We start from the raw sequence: 17565 nt of genomic DNA, 5'->3' as shown, positions 1-17565 counted from the left end.
CAAGTGGAAAACCCTATATGATCTAATTGTATCATAATACTAAGGATGAACTTATTTCTTTTCATACTGATATAGTGCTCTCATGTTAAACAGCAGAGAAGCCATACATTATCCTTAACTATAGCAGCTACAGAGCTGATACTTAGGGAAAACAGCTGTAGCAAAGCAGAGCTGGTTTAAAGGTTATTTGGGTTGGAGTAACCATTTTGAAGAGCTCTTGGCATGAGATCTGGGATTGATGGATCCAAGGTTTGCTCAGGCTCCAGAACAAGGCTGCAGCTGGAGCTAAACTACTGGAGCAGATGTAGAACACTGCCAACCTGTTCTCATCTCTACTCTGTGTCTGGATGCTGTAGAGAATTATTAAACATGGCAGCTCCAACAGTGATTATTATTACACTGATCCTACAAAATATAACCCACAACTGATCATTTTTTATTCTTGCTAAAATGGGATGTGTAGTGGTTTTGTTCATATTGACATTAATATAGTCAGGAAAAAATATTCATATATACAATATACACTATGTTGCCAAAAGTATTGGGATGCCTGCCTTTACACACACATGAATCTCTATGGCCTCCCAGTCTTCGACCATAGCGTTAAATATTGAGTTGGCCCGCCCTTTGCAGACATAACAGCTTCAACTCTTCTGGGAAGGCTGTCCACAAGGTTTAGGAGTGTATCTATGGAAATATTAGACCATTCTTCCCAAATGCAATTGTGAGGTCAGGCACTGATGTCGGAGGAGAAGGCCTGGCTCGTAGTTTCTACTCTAATTCATCCCATAAGTGTTCTATCGATTTGAGGTCACAGCTCTGTGCAGGCCAGTCAAGTTCTTAAACCCCAGACTTGCTCATCCGTGTCTTTATGGGCCTTGCTTTGTGCATCGGTACACAGACTTGTTGGAACAGGAAGGGGCCATCTCCAAACTGTTCCCACAAAGTTGGAAGCATTCATTTGTCCAAAATGTCTTGATATGCTAAGAGTTACCTTTACTGGAACTAAGGGGCCAAGCCCAACCCCTGGAAAACAACCCCACACCATAATCCCACCTCCACCAAACTTTACACTTGGCACAATGCAGTCAGGCAAGTACCGTTCTCCTGGCAACCACCAAATCCAGACACGTCAATCGGATTGCCAGACAGAGAAGCATGAATCATCACTCCAGAGAACACATCTCCACTGCTCTAGAATCCAGTGGTGGCATGCTTTATACCACTGTATCCAACGCTTTGCATTGCACTTGGTGATGTAAGGCTTGGATGCAGCTGCTCAGCAATGGAAACCCATTCCATGAAGCTCTCTACTCACTGTTGTGCTAATCTGAAGGCCATATGAAGTTTGGAGTTTAGTTATTGACTCTGCAGACAGTTGGCAACTTCTGTGCACTGTGCGCTTCAGCATGCACTGACCCCACTCTGTCATTTTACATAGCCTACCACTTCATGGCTGAGTTGCTGTTGTTCCCAGTTGCTTACAAAACCACTAACAGTTAAGCATGGAATATTTAGTAACAAGAACATTTTCAGAGATGGACTTGCTGCACAGGTGGCAACCTATCACGGTACCACGCTTGAATTCATTGAGCTCCTGAGAGCAATCCATTCTTTCACAAATGTTTGTAGAAGCAGACTGCATGCCTAGGTGCTTGATTGTATACACCTGTGACCATGAAGGTGATTGGAATACCTGAATCCAATGATTTTGAGGGGTGTCCCAATATATATATATATATATATATATATGTTATATATATTAGTATATATATCAGATATTAGAATATTTGGGTGGGGAACAAAATAATTTGGTTAGAATTATAACTATTTTCCTGTTCCATTTTCACTCTGCCATGTACTGAAACACTGGGTATCATTGGCACAGAAAGTGAAGGAGGATATTGTTCTTTGATAGGTTAAAAAAGTTAAACATTTTGGTCACTGGGAGCAAAGGAACCCAGGACTTGGAGCCTACATGGGGCAGATTACTCTCTCTCCACCTTAATGCTAGAGTCTTCAGAGTGGCAAATTGTCAAGCACTATTGCTGTCACATGCAAGGAAGAGTGAGTCACAAGCTTCCCCATACTCAAAATGACCAGGTATTTTATTTCATTTTTGGCGACTGAACAGAGTGTTAGGGGAGTGAAGGAAAGGTGAGTATATGCTTCTGGCTGGGCAAAACTTAAAGTGAACTTATTGCTTTGCATGCATATACATGCACTGTATATCATTTTAATTATATGGCGTTATAATATTAGGCTGTATCTGTGTTGTAAACCAGTGGTGTTGGATGATGGCCTAATAACATAAAGGAACAGTGTACATGATTTAATCCATCATCCGAAAATGAGGAATAAACCTATTATTTTTGTATAAATATTGGATATGAGACATACAACTCCTTCTTTGTTTAATGTTTGTTGGTAACAACAACTATATTACAGTTTCTCAACATAGTTTCACGTTAAATTTTTGTTTTTTTTACAAAAATTTGATTTTCCCTAATATCACAGCCATGGAAAAAAAATACACTCAATAATTATAGTGTTGGGGAGGATTTTTTATAGGCAAGCTTTATTAAAGTGTGGCTATACAGTGTATCCCAAAGAGGATCTTATATGGTGCCTTAGTTCCAATTGGCACCAGTACTTTAGGAGAAAAGTTGTGAAATAGGAATTTCCTTCGAGGCCCACTGCATCCGGCTCTTCTCTCCTTTTTCTCTTTTTTTCTCTTCTCTCCCACCCCCCTGAGGATTGCAGTAATCTATCGGCCTCCTGGATCCATATCCCTCTTCCTAGACGACTTTGCCGCCTGGCTTTCCTTCTTCCTCTCCTCTGAGCTACCAACCATCATCCTCGGGGATTTCAACATTCCCATCAACGTCAACAACCCGGCTACTTCCCAACTCCTCCTCCTAACCTCCTCTTTCGCGCTCACACAGTGCACACAGTCCTCCACCCACACCGATGGTAACACCCTGGACTTCGTTTTCTCCCACCTCTGCACCCTCCACAACTTCACTAACACCCCCTTCCCCCTCTCTGACCACCACCTCCTCACGTTTTCCATCTCCCCCTCCTCTAACTCCCCCCCCCAAAGCGTCAAACCATCACCAGACGTAACCTCCGCAACCTGAACCCGGCCCATCTCCACCCGGCAGCCGACCGTCTGTACAATAGTATCCTTCAACTGTCATGCCCTGACCTGGCCACTACTGCGTATAACATCTCACTGTCAGCTACCCTAGACTACCTGGCACCCCTAACCACGCGTAACATCAGACCCCGCCCGCTTGAACCCTGGCAGAACGACCATACAAAATATCTTAAACGACGCAGTCGCGCACTGGAGCAATCATGGCGCAAAACCAGATCCCCTCGAGCGTTCTCCCTCTACAAATCCACCTTCCTCACCTACACCACCTCCCTCCATGCTGCCAAACAAGCCTATTTTGTAACCCTCATCAACACCCTCTCCACCTGTCCTCGCCGGCTCTTCTCCACCTTCAAATCCCTGCTCTCCCCCCCCCCCACCTCCACTCAGCACCTCACTGACCGCCCACGAGATTTCCAATCATTTCCAAAACAAGATTGACGCAATCTGTAAGGACATTGTCAATTCACAATCCACCTCTCCACCTAGCCTCCCTCCCTCCATCACCCCCTCTACTCTCCCCTCCTCTGACCTCGCAGCCGCACTGCCGCCCACCATACCTAACGCTCCGCTCACTACAACCTCCCCACAATGCAGTCAGGCAAGTACCGTTCTCCTGGCAACCACCAAATCCAGACACGTCAATCGGATTGCCAGACAGAGAAGCATGAATCATCACTCCAGAGAACACATCTCCACTGCTCTAGAATCCAGTGGTGGCATGCTTTATACCACTGTATCCAACGCTTTGCATTGCACTTGGTGATGTAAGGCTTGGATGCAGCTGCTCAGCAATGGAAACCCATTCCATGAAGCTCTCTACTCACTGTTGTGCTAATCTGAAGGCCATATGAAGTTTGGAGTTTAGTTATTGACTCTGCAGACAGTTGGCAACTTCTGTGCACTGTGCGCTTCAGCATGCACTGACCCCACTCTGTCATTTTACATAGCCTACCACTTCATGGCTGAGTTGCTGTTGTTCCCAGTTGCTTACAAAACCACTAACAGTTAAGCATGGAATATTTAGTAACAAGAACATTTTCAGAGATGGACTTGCTGCACAGGTGGCAACCTATCACGGTACCACGCTTGAATTCATTGAGCTCCTGAGAGCAATCCATTCTTTCACAAATGTTTGTAGAAGCAGACTGCATGCCTAGGTGCTTGATTGTATACACCTGTGACCATGAAGGTGATTGGAATACCTGAATCCAATGATTTTGAGGGGTGTCCCAATATATATATATATATATATATATATATATATATATATATATGTTATATATATTTGTATATATATCAGATATTAGAATATTTGGGTGGGGAACAAAATAATTTGGTTAGAATTATAACTATTTTCCTGTTCCATTTTCACTCTGCCATGTACTGAAACACTGGGTATCATTGGCACAGAAAGTGAAGGAGGATATTGTTCTTTGATAGGTTAAAAAAGTTAAACATTTTGGTCACTGGGAGCAAAGGAACCCAGGACTTGGAGCCTACATGGGGCAGATTACTCTCTCTCCACCTTAATGCTAGAGTCTTCAGAGTGGCAAATTGTCAAGCACTATTGCTGTCACATGCAAGGAAGAGTGAGTCACAAGCTTCCCCATACTCAAAATGACCAGGTATTTTATTTCATTTTTGGCGACTGAACAGAGTGTTAGGGGAGTGAAGGAAAGGTGAGTATATGCTTCTGGCTGGGCAAAACTTAAAGTGAACTTATTGCTTTGCATGCATATACATGCACTGTATATCATTTTAATTATATGGCGTTATAATATTAGGCTGTATCTGTGTTGTAAACCAGTGGTGTTGGATGATGGCCTAATAACATAAAGGAACAGTGTACATGGTTTAATCCATCATCCGAAAATGAGGAATAAACCTATTATTTTTGTATACATATTGGATATGAGACATACAACTCCTTCTTTGTTTAATGTTTGTTGGTAACAACAACTATATTACAGTTTCTCAACATAGTTTCACGTTAAATTTTTGTTTTTTTTACAAAAATTTGATTTTCCCTAATATCACAGCCATGGAAAAAAAATACACTCAATAATTATAGTGTTGGGGAGGATTTTTTATAGGCAAGCTTTATTAAAGTGTGGCTATACAGTGTATCCCAAAGAGGATCTTATATGGTGCCTTAGTTCCAATTGGCACCAGTACTTTAGGAGAAAAGTTGTGAAATAGGAATTTCCTTCGAGGCCCACTGCATCCGGCTCTTCTCTCCTTTTTCTCTTTTTTTCTCTTCTCTCCCACCCCCCTGAGGATTGCAGTAATCTATCGGCCTCCTGGATCCATATCCCTCTTCCTAGACGACTTTGCCGCCTGGCTTTCCTTCTTCCTCTCCTCTGAGCTACCAACCATCATCCTCGGGGATTTCAACATTCCCATCAACGTCAACAACCCGGCTACTTCCCAACTCCTCCTCCTAACCTCCTCTTTCGCGCTCACACAGTGCACACAGTCCTCCACCCACACCGATGGTAACACCCTGGACTTTGTTTTCTCCCACCTCTGCACCCTCCACAACTTCACTAACACCCCCTTCCCCCTCTCTGACCACCACCTCCTCACGTTTTCCATCTCCCCCTCCTCTAACTCCCCCCCCCAAAGCGTCAAACCATCACCAGACGTAACCTCCGCAACCTGAACCCGGCCCATCTCCACCCGGCAGCCGACCGTCTGTACGATAGTATCCTTCAACTGTCATGCCCTGACCTGGCCACTACTGCGTATAACATCTCACTGTCAGCTACCCTAGACTACCTGGCACCCCTAACCACGCGTAACATCAGACCCCGCCCGCTTGAACCCTGGCAGAACGACCATACAAAATATCTTAAACGACGCAGTCGCGCACTGGAGCAATCATGGCGCAAAACCAGATCCCCTCGAGCGTTCTCCCTCTACAAATCCACCTTCCTCACCTACACCACCTCCCTCCATGCTGCCAAACAAGCCTATTTTGTAACCCTCATCAACACCCTCTCCACCTGTCCTCGCCGGCTCTTCTCCACCTTCAAATCCCTGCTCTCCCCCCCCCCCACCTCCACTCAGCACCTCACTGACCGCCCAGGAGATTTCCAATCATTTCCAAAACAAGATTGACGCAATCTGTAAGGACATTGTCAATTCACAATCCACCTCTCCACCTAGCCTCCCTCCCTCCATCACCCCCTCTACTCTCCCCTCCTCTGACCTCGCAGCCGCACTGCCGCCCACCATACCTAACGCTCCGCTCACTACAAACTCCCCAACGCTCCGCTCTCTCAGCCCTGCTACCACTGAGGAGGTCACTAAGGTCTTTACTGAAGCCCGCCTCACCACTTGCCCCCTGGACCCTATCCCCTCACAACTCCTCCAGTCACCCCCCTCCTCCATCATTCGCTCCCTCACCCACATCTTCAATCTCTCCCTCTCTACTGGCGCATTCCCCTCCCCCCTAAAGCACGCACACATTACCCCCATACTCAAAAAACCCTCCCTTGACCCCACTGACCTAAACAACCTTAGACCCATCTCCCTGCTGCCATTCAGTTCCAAGCTCCTTGAGCGCTTAGCCTACAACCGCCTAAGCGCCCACCTCACTGACAACCACCTCCTTGACCCACTACAATCTGGCTTCCATCCCCTACACTCCACCGAAACCGCCCTATTTACTAATGACCTGCTAACCGCCAAAGCTAATGGCCACTACTCAGTCCTCCTGCTCCTCGACCTCTCCGCGGCCTTTGACAGTCGACCACCCCCTCCTCCTTACTAAACTGCACTCCTTTGGAGTCAGGGACGCTGCTCTCTCCTGGTTCTCCTCCTACCTATCCCAACACTCCACCCCTCACCTCACCCCCTCACTCTCCGCCCACATCGCCCACCTCCTGAACGACATATCAGACTGGATGTCGCTCCATTTCCTCAAGTCCAAAACCGAGCTCCTAGTTTTCCCCCCAGCCAGCGCCCCCCCCCATCCTCTCCATCATGACTAGTAATGCCACCATCAATCCCACCCCACACGCCAAAGTCCTGGGTGTCACCCTGGACTCAAACCTTTCCTTCCAACCTCATGTCCAATCACTATCAAAGTCATGCAGGCTCCACCTCCGCAACATCTCCAAGATACGTACGTTCCTCACCCCAGACACTACTAAACAACTCGTACACTCCCTCATTATCTCATGCCTGGACTACTGCAACTCCCTGGCCTACCCAAACAAATGCTATCCCCACTCCAGTCTATCCTGAACTCAGTGGCTAGACTCATCCACCTCACCAACTGCTCCACTTCGGCCACCCCCCTCTGCAAATCCCTTCACTGGTTCCCGATTGCCCAACGCATTAAATTCAAATTACTAACTCTAACATACAAAGCCATTCACAACGATGCCCCAAACTACCTAACTGACCTACCCTCCTCACCTGATACCCAAATACTACCCTACCCGTGCCCTTCGCTCCTCACAGGACCTCCTACTCTCCAGCTCCCTGGTCTCCTCCTCCCACGCCCGACTGCAGGACTTCTCCAGGACTTCCCCCATCCTCTGGAACTCCCTACCCCAATCCATCAGACTGTCACCTACCCTCCTCACCTTCAGGAGCACCCTAAAAACCCATCTCTTCAGGGAAGCCTACCCCACCTTCACCTAACAACCGATCTCCTCCACTCCTCCTACCACTCCATCCCCCACAGCCACTTCCTCCTGTACCGCTATCCCCTCCCTCCTAGATTGTAAGCTCGAAAGAGCAGGGCCCTCGAACCCTCGTGTATTGTATTGTACTGTATTGTCTCAGGTTCTGTCCCCCTCGCTAATGTAGAGCACTGAGCACACTCTTCGTCGCTATAAAAATACTGTATAATAATAATAATATAATAATTTCCCTAAATGTCTGAACCATTCCTCTAGTACTGCATATGCTATTTTTTAATAACAAGTGCTGTGGAAACATTCCCTTTGACAATTTTAATACTGCCTGAGAATTGAAAGATAAGAGAAGATAGAAGAGTTACAAGTAGGGAGAGGTAAATTGGTTAGGGAGGGAACACTGTCAAGGAAGGGGTCCTTCAGGGCTCTAGGCATGTATTGGAGATCCAGGGTTAAGCTTGAGAGATATGTAGGTCCCGTGGTTTCCAGATTTTGGTGTTGTTGTCCAAATTGTTGTGTATTCTGACTGTCAGTGTTTCCATTAGTTGTATTTCTCTTATTCAATTCTAAATCTCTGATTTGGATGGTGGTGTAGTTTGTTCCATTTCAGCACTATTAGACAATATGCAGCTGTCAATATATGTGTAACATTTTTTATTAGTTTAGAGATTCATTCTATTGGTAATTCTGGAACATGTGTAAGAGGCTCTAAGTGGAATAAACTTATGGATATCACATCCAGTATTCGATCAATAAATCGATCTAAAGCCTAAACTTGTTTTTGTAATTTTAGTTTTGGATAAGGTAGAGAGTGGATGTTACCAGAACAAACCATTGAAAGATACCCCTTACCTCCTGATCTGATGATATGTTTTGGATTTTCCATCCCTTTCTGTCCCGGTGACAATGATCGCCAGGACAGATAGAGAGGGTAAATATCCTCAGTAGGGACACAGACAGCAATAATGACCTAACAAAAGTTCTAGCCTATCCCTACAAGATTCAATACTATAAACAAACGTTTGGTTTTAGATCCATTTCTTGCCAATAGGACGATACAGCTCGGAGAGTGCTTACGGTATCGAAGACAGTGCTGATGTGTGACTGGCATCCCAAAAAGGTATTACTAACTGCTGAATGGACAGAGTAAAAGATGTCATGTATTTGCATAAGAATTATAATATATATGTTCCTTGGTAGTTCTCATCCTAATGTCTCCCCCATTTTTTTCTTATAAAGTTGTTTATCAAATTAAAGCTCTAGCAAAGAGGTCAAAATCTACTATATGAAATGAGGCCTTTCTGGAGAGGACTGTCTTTAGTAGCATTTTTAAAGGAGGTAAGTTAGCTAAGTGTTATATCCTTTTTTTTGGCCGGTCCAGAGATATCTAGGGTTCTTCATCTTCCCCTCTGGTGCAGCGGTAGGTGATATTTTTGGTAGGGATATTTTGAGCCCAGACTAACATGATGAATTCCCCTCAAAGGACTGATCTATGACAGCCTAGTAGAGGATGAATATGATTGACTGATGCCAATCATCTTCCAAGTCAGTGGAATCACTGTAGAGAGCATGTCCAGATTTAATGGAAGACTTTTTCTTTCCGCCACTAGATGTGCACATTCTTTTGGGATGAATGACAACCATCATCATTCAACCTACTTTATCTGAACCAAGGCTGTCATAGACCTGCCCCCAGTCTGCGATAGGACAGTAAAGATTACTTCTGTCATACTGCTTTCTCCTCTTATAAGCATGTTTCTTGTCACCACATGAACTAACTAGCTCTATGTACTTCTTCCTCTTTCTTACCCTGACATCTACTGTACAGGGACTGCAAGAGGCTAATAATAGGTCAAATTCAGATACTTACAGGTCTGCATTAATATGTGTTTCTTTTATATCTGCCTGAATTTCACATCATTGCGTCGTCAGCGTTTAAGTTTGCGTCATCATAACCTGTCTGGTTTTACTTTGTGATCAAACTACAGAGCTGAACTCAGGGAATCACACAAAAAACACCTTTACAGTGGAGTCCCTCCTGCAGTTCAAGGGTTATAATAGAAGTATGTCCAAAGCTTTTTTGGCAATACTTCTCTCCTGGATCACAGGACAGCACTCTCCTGTGACCCAGATTCAGCTGAGAGTGGGTTGTTGTCTGATCTCAGCTGATGTGGCAGAGCTGCTCCAGGCTCTGGAAGGATCCTGACAATATTGTCAGGATCCATCCAGCTACATGATTGGCAGGTGGATTCACCTCTCTGAAAGCTAAAGTCAGCTGTGCCTACCCCCACTCCAGCCCATTGCTCCAGTAAGTGCTGAAGGAACAGAGCTGACAATCACTGCTTTCTGCCTCAAGCTATTTAGAGTCTGACCGATCAGTGGTCATGTGATCACTCAGTTCTCAGGGTTAGAGCTGACATGGGACAGCTGCAGCATTACACCGATCCTGCAGAATAGAGGTGAGTATAGATGTCTGTTTTTTTATATGCCACAAACCTCTCTTTTAATTGCTCATAATGGTCATAACTTTATTCCTTGCTCCAGCAGGCTTCCTACATGTTATGTGAGGATGGTGAGGACCTCCATAACCCAGAGCACTGGAGAGAAGTTTAAAGCATCTGCAAAAGAAATAAAATAAGAATTACAGCTTATTCCTTTACCCCTAGACTTAACAAGCATCTAAAGCTGAACTCTGAACTCAAGGACGCCTCTAATTACGAGAGATGTAATACATACAGTTGTGCTCGAAAGTTTGCATATCGTTGGAGAATTGGTAATATGCAGTACCATTTTTTTTAAAAACTGGCAAAACACATTTCTTTTATTTTTTATGGGATTCATATTTAACTGTATAAAATAAAAGAATGACACAATCCTAAATCAAGACATGGCAACAGGTAAACAAATGAACTGACCCCTGTTCAAAAGTCTGCATACCCTTAGTTCTTAATACTGTGTATTGCCCCCTTTAGCATCAATGACAGCGTGCAATCTATGAGGTGCTGATTTCTTGCAGGTGGTAGAGCTGCCCATTCATCTTGGCAAAATGCCTCCATGTCAAGCAAAGTCTTTGGTCGTCTTGCATGAACCGCACATATGAAGTCTCCCCAGAGTGGCTCGATGATATTAAGTAGAGATGAGCGAATTATTCAAAAATTCGATTCGGCTGATTCGCCGAATTCGCGGAATAAATTTGATTCGAGGCGAATATATTCGCTGCGAATTTAACTTATAAAAAGGGTGTTTCTAGGCTTCAGAGAGCCTTTATATTAGTGCAGAACACTGTACCTTTAATTTAAATGCCCTTGGAGTCTGCTGGGGAAGAGAACTAATACTGTCAGTCAGTATGACATGCAGATGAGTGCCGTCAATCTTAGAATCACCGCACACTTCACTCATTTGGGCAGTCACGGGGCCAAAACCAGAGTGTGGAGCCACAGTGTGGCGGTGGAGGCAGCAGCAATGGGAGGCCATACAGCACCCTATGACAAAATGGAACCCACCAGCAGTGTGAGGAGACCTGAAAGTGGCACATAGCAGAGTGTGGCGATGGAGACAGCAGCAATGGGAGGCCGTACAGGGACCCATGACACACTCTGGACCTGGCAGCAGCATGAGGAGGCGGTACAGGGGCCCATGACAGATTACGGGCCTGGCAGCAGCAGTGGGCGGGCGGTGGATGCAGCAGTATTCGGAAGCCAAACACAGGCCTCGGTTAAAAAGCGGAAGCCATCAGCAGCGTGAGCAGACAACAGAGGCACATGGAGCAGGGTGGCGGTGGAGGCAGCAGTATTCGGAAGCCATACACAGGCCTAGGTTAAAAAGCGGAAGCCGTCAGCAGCGTGAGCAGACGACAGAGACACATGGCGCAGGGTGGCGGTGGATGCAGCAGTATTCGGAAGCCATACACAGGCCTAGGTTAAAAAGCGGAAGCCGTCAGCAGCGTGAGCAGACGACAGAGACACATGGCGCAGGGTGGCGGTGGAGGCAGCAGTATTCGGAAGCCATACACAGGCCTAGGTTAAAAAGCGGAAGCCGTCAGCAGCGTGAGCAGACGACAGAGACACATGGCGAAGGGCGGCGGTGGATGCAGCAGTATTCGGAAGCCAAACACAGGCCTCGGTTAAAAAGCGGAAGCCGTCAGCAGCGTGAGCAGACGACAGGCACATGGCGCAGGGTGGCGGTGGAGGCAGCAGCAATGGGAGGCCATACAGCACCCTATGACAAAATGGAACCCACCAGCAGTGTGAGGAGACCTGAAAGTGGCACATGGCAGAGTGTGGCGATGGAGACAGCAGCAATGGGAGGCCGTACAGGGACCCATGACACACTCTGGACCTGGCAGCAGCATGAGGAGGTGGTACAGGGGCCCATGGCAGAGTGGCGAAGCGTAAGCAGCTTAAATTGAAGGCCATACAGAGGCCTATGTTAAAAAGTCCCCCCAGCTATATGTAGGGTTGAATTCCACCTTGTTGCAACGTCGCAGATCAGGCGATGCTGTGGAATTCCATTCTGCCGCTGCAGCTCAAGGAGGGTGTGCTTTGCGGTGTAGGAATGGCTGAAATGCATGCAAAGTTTACGTGACATTTTAAGGATGTCTTGCAGTGGGATGGTGGATTTTAGGAACCGCTTGACAACCAGATTGAACACGTGAGCCATGCATGGCGCATGGCACAACCTTCCTTGACGCAGAGCAGACACCATGTTCTTTCCGTTGTCGGTCAACATGGTTCCGATTTTCAGTTTGCGCGGAGACAGCCATCTGTCGATTTCTCTGTTCATTACACTCAGAAGTTCCTCCCCTGTGTGACTACGTTCGCCAAGGCATACCAGGTGCAGCACAGCGTGACACCGTTGCGCCCTGCACATGTGATATGCCGGTCGAGTAATGGGACTTGGCACGGGGGTGGCGGCTGAGGACACGGCGGAAGAAGAGGTGGTAGAGGCGGACATCTTTTGTGGACCAAGGACGTGCAAACGTGGAGGCAAAAGCGGCGTGACCTGTCCAAGTTGCTGGTGCGGCTGTGCCGGCACCACGTTCACCCAGTGGGCCGTAAATGACATGTACTGTCCCTGACCGTAGTTACAGCTCCACACGTCGGCGCTGCCGTGCACTTTGGCAGAGACCGACATGCTCAAAGACTGGCCCACCATCTCTTCTACATGTGAATGCAGGGCTGGCACTGCCTTTTTGGCGAAGAAATGCCGGCTTGGCACTCTCCACCGCGGCTCGGCACAAGCCATCATTTCTCGGAAAGGTGCTGAGTCCACCACTTGGAAAGGGAGGGACTGCAGCACCAGCAACTTGGACAGGAGGACGTTCAGCTTCTGCACCGTCGGGTGCGTGCTCGCAAACTGTTGTCTCTTGGAAACGGATTCCAAGAAAGACTGCTGATGGAATCCGTGAAGAGGAGTAGCAGGAGAAGGAGCATCTGAACGAGCGGAAGATGCCAACGAGCGACAACTCCCCTCAGCAGAGGTGTTGGAGCCTTGACTGGCTGATAGAGGGCGATTGACGTCGGGTGACGGAGCAAGTAACGGAGCGGGTGATGGAGCGGGGGCTGGGGCAGGCAGAACCGCCGTATCTTTATCACGGTTTTCCCAGGCCACCGAATGGCGACGCTGCATATGCTGACGCAACGCTGTAGTCCCAACATGGGCCCCCTGGCCACGCTTGACTTTCTGGCCACATAGTCGACATACGGCTACGTTTACTTCCTTGGGCGGCTTGACGAAAAATTGCCACACCGCCGAGTAGGAAACTTTGCCCCCGCTACTCCTCACTGGCTGACTGCTACTTCCTCCGTGCACACCGGCACCACTACTGGCCGTGGTGGTAGGCTGCAATGGAGCTGGTGCTCTACTCCGTGGCCGTTTGCCTCCACTGACACTGCTGCGACCCTGCTGCCTCCTGGGCAACCCACCGACTGTTTTGCTCGCTGGCAAGCTGGCACGCTCTTCTCCTGATGATGCGGAAGCAATAGCCTGATGACGACAAGGCTGCCAAGTGCGATCAGCCTCATCATCATCAATTAGGGTCTCCGCGTCACTACTAGCCCCCTCGGCTGCGTGTGGGTCAGGAGACAGACCTGTCTCTAGACCGGCTACCGAGCCACTCTCCTCGCCAGTACTTCTTCGCCTGGCTGCTGAAGAGGCGGATGTCTCCCCCCGTTCCTGACTGCCCTCTGTTAGCTCTTCCTCACTGTACAGTGGGGCTGAGCCCACAGCATGCGATACTTCGCTTGGTGAGGGAACACCAAAGGACAGGGGCAGGTAGAGGACACGTGATTTCAGTGGGCTTGCTCCCGGGCCATGCCAACTAACGGTTGTGTCTGACGTACCCACCGACCGTTGGCTGTAGGTGTCAGAGGTGACCTGGGAAGAGGAAGACGACCGAGTCAACCAATCGATGACGGCAGGGTTGTCGATGGAGACATGACCGCTGGATGACACCGGGAGCACTGGCCTCTGGCTGCGACTAGTGCTGCCTCGACCCCTTCCTCTGCTGCCACGTCTGCTCGCTCCTGAAACATTGCCTCCTCTGCCACTCCTCTGCGTGTTGTCTGACATACTCTTTAATTCAATAGTGGTTGTGAAGCAGAAAGTAACGATTCTGTGTCCCTGAGTAACAATTCTGTGTCCCCGAGTAACGATTCTGTGTCCCTGAGTAACAATTCTGTGTCCCTGAGTAACGATTCTGTGTCCCTGAGTAACAATTCTGTGTCCCTGAGTAACGATTCTGTGTCCCTCAGTAACGATTCTGTGTCCCTGAGTAACGATTCTGTGTCCCTCAGTAACGATTCTGTGTCCCTCAGTAACGATTCTGTGTCCCTCAGTAACGATTCTGTGTCCCTGAGTAACAATTCTGTGTCCTTGAGTAACGATTCTGTGTCCCTGAGTAACGATTCTGTGTCCCTGAGTAACAATTCTGTGTCCCTGAGTAACAATTCTGTGTCCCTGAGTAACAATTCTGTGTCCCTGAGTAACGATTCTGTGTCCCTGAGTAACGATTCTGTGTCCCTGAGTAACAATTCTGTGTCCCTGAGTAACAATTCTATGTCTGTCCCTGAGTAACGATTCTGTGTCCCTGAGTAACGATTCTGTGTCCCTGAGTAACAATTCTGTGTCCCTGAGTAACGATTCTGTGTCCCTGAGTAATAATTCTGTGTCCCTGAGTAACGATTCTGTGTCTGTCCCTGAATAACGATTCTGTGTCCCTGAGTAACAATTCTGTGTCCCTGAGTAACAATTCTGTGTCCCTGAGTAACAATTCTGTGTCCCTGAGTAACGATTCTGTGTCCCTGAGTAACGATTCTGTGGCCCTAAAGTCTCTGTGGCCCTAACTCTGTCCCTAATACAGACAGGTCTGTCTCTCTTGAATGACCGGAGGCTAATGGATAACCTGTGTCTGTCCCTGAATAACGATTCTGTGTCCCTGAGTAACAATTCTGTGTCCCTGAGTAACGATTCTGTGTCCCTGAGTAACAATTCTGTGTCCCTGAGTAACAATTCTGTGTCTGTCCCTGAATAACGATTCTGTGTCCCTGAGTAACAATTCTGTGTCCCTGAGTAACGATTCTGTGTCCCTGAGTAACAATTCTGTGTCCCTGTGTAACGATTCTGTGTCCCTGAGTAACGATTCTGTGTCCCTGAGTAACAATTCTGTGTCCCTGAGTAACGATTCTGTGTCCCTGAGTAACGATTCTGTGTCCCTCAGTAACGATTCTGTGTCCCTCAGTAACGATTCTGTGTCCCTGAGTAACGATTCTGTGTCCCTGAGTAACGATTCTGTGTCCCTCAGTAACGATTCTGTGTCCCTGAGTAACGATTCTGTGTCCCTGAGTAACAATTCTGTGTCCCTGAGTAACGATTCTGTGTCCCTGAGTAACGATTCTGTGTCCCTGAGTAACGATTCTGTGTCCCTGAGTAACAATTCTGTGTCCCTGAGTAACAATTCTGTGTCTGTCCCTGAGTAACGATTCTGTGTCCCTGAGTAACGATTCTGTGTCCCTCAGTAACGATTCTGTGTCCCTCAGTAACAATTCTGTGTCCCTGAGTAACAATTCTGTGTCCCTGAGTAACGATTCTGTGTCCCTGAGTAACAATTCTGTGTCCCTGAGTAACAATTCTGTGTCCCTGAGTAACGATTCTGTGTCCCTGAGTAACAATTCTGTGTCTGTCCCTGAGTAACGATTCTGTGTCCCTGAGTAACAATTCTGTGTCCCTGAGTAACGATTCTGTGTCCCTGAGTAACAATTCTGTGTCCCTGAGTAACAATTCTGTGTCTGTCCCTGAATAACGATTCTGTGTCCCTGAGTAACAATTCTGTGTCCCTGAGTAACAATTCTGTGTCCCTGAGTAACGATTCTGTGTCCCTGAGTAACGATTCTGTGGCCCTAAAGTCTCTGTGGCCCTAACTCTGTCCCTAATACAGACAGGTCTGTCTCTCTTGAATGACCGGAGGCTAATGGAGAATTCTAAGATGGCCGCGATTTATAGCTCCACCATTACACAGTGCTGGCTGGCTGGCTGCTGATTGGCTAATGCGATCACATGTCATGAATGAATGCATTATGGGTCAGCGCGCCTTGTCTGCGCGCCTTCCCAGAGATCCCCGCTCCGTCGCCACACATGTCGCCGCCATTTTTGGGAAAATTCGATTCGTGCATCCGAAGTTTGCTAATTTTCGGATTCGGCGCGAATCGAATTTTTCCTAATCTTCGAAACGAATTCCACTTCGCCATGTTCGATTCGCTCATCTTTAATATTAAGGTCAGGAGACTGTGATGGCCACTCCAGAACCTTCACCTTTTTCTGCTGTAACCACTGGAGGGTTAACTTGGTGTTGTGCTAAGGGTCATTGTCATGCAAGAAAGTCCAAGAGTGTCCTATGTGCAGGTTTCGTGCAGAAGAATGCAAACTGTCTGCTAGTATTTTCTGATAACAGGCTGTATTCATCTTGCCATCAATTTTCACAATATTCCCCATGTCTTTAGAGCTCATACACCCTCAAAACATCAGTGAGCCACCACCATGCTTCACAGTGGGGATAGTATTCTTGTCACTGTTGACCCCTCTCCAAACATAGTGCTTATGGTTGTGACCATAAAGCTCTATTTTGGTCTTGTCACTCAAGATTACAGTGTGCCAGAAGCTGTGAGGTGTGTCAAGATGTTGTTTTTTTATGGCATTGCCGCAGTAAAGGCTTCTATCTGGCAACTCCACCATGCAGCTCATTTTTGTTCGAGTATCGTCTTCATGTACTTCTTAAAACACCCACACCATATTTTTCCAGAGAAGCCTGTATTTCTCCTGAGGTTTTTTTAATTGTATCCTGAACAACTCTTATAGCAGTTGTGATGATATCTCCTGAATGGCGTTTGGAGTGGTGTTCATTGCAGAGTGGGAAGGTATGGCAAATGAATAGATGTGAGGACTTCATGGGTACTGGGTGTTATGAGTCGAGCCTGCTGGATGCCTTTAATGGTTCTATTGCTTGAAATTGAGTAACACTACCCTCTCCCACTAAGCATTGCTCCTGGGACCCCTGGATCGGTTTCTTAGATGCCATTTCCATTTGGTCCCATCTACTGCCCTCCACATTTGTTGACAGACTTTAGAACATTGTTGAGACTTGAGAACTTTCTACCGGACCTGGTTATGCTCCCCTATTTTGGGGATATCTATTAGGATTTGTTTTTCAGCCATTTCCAACTGTACCCCTTGAACCCCTAAAGAAGCGCTTAGGGATTCTGC

The sequence above is a fragment of the Staurois parvus genome, unplaced genomic scaffold, assembly GCF_062004578.1.
Source record: "Staurois parvus isolate SC_StPar_1 unplaced genomic scaffold, SC_StPar_1.0 ptg000090l, whole genome shotgun sequence".
Taxonomy (NCBI): Eukaryota; Metazoa; Chordata; class Amphibia; order Anura; family Ranidae; genus Staurois; species Staurois parvus.
The sequence above is the reverse complement of the archived record's forward strand: the minus strand, read 5'-3'. Positions refer to the sequence as shown.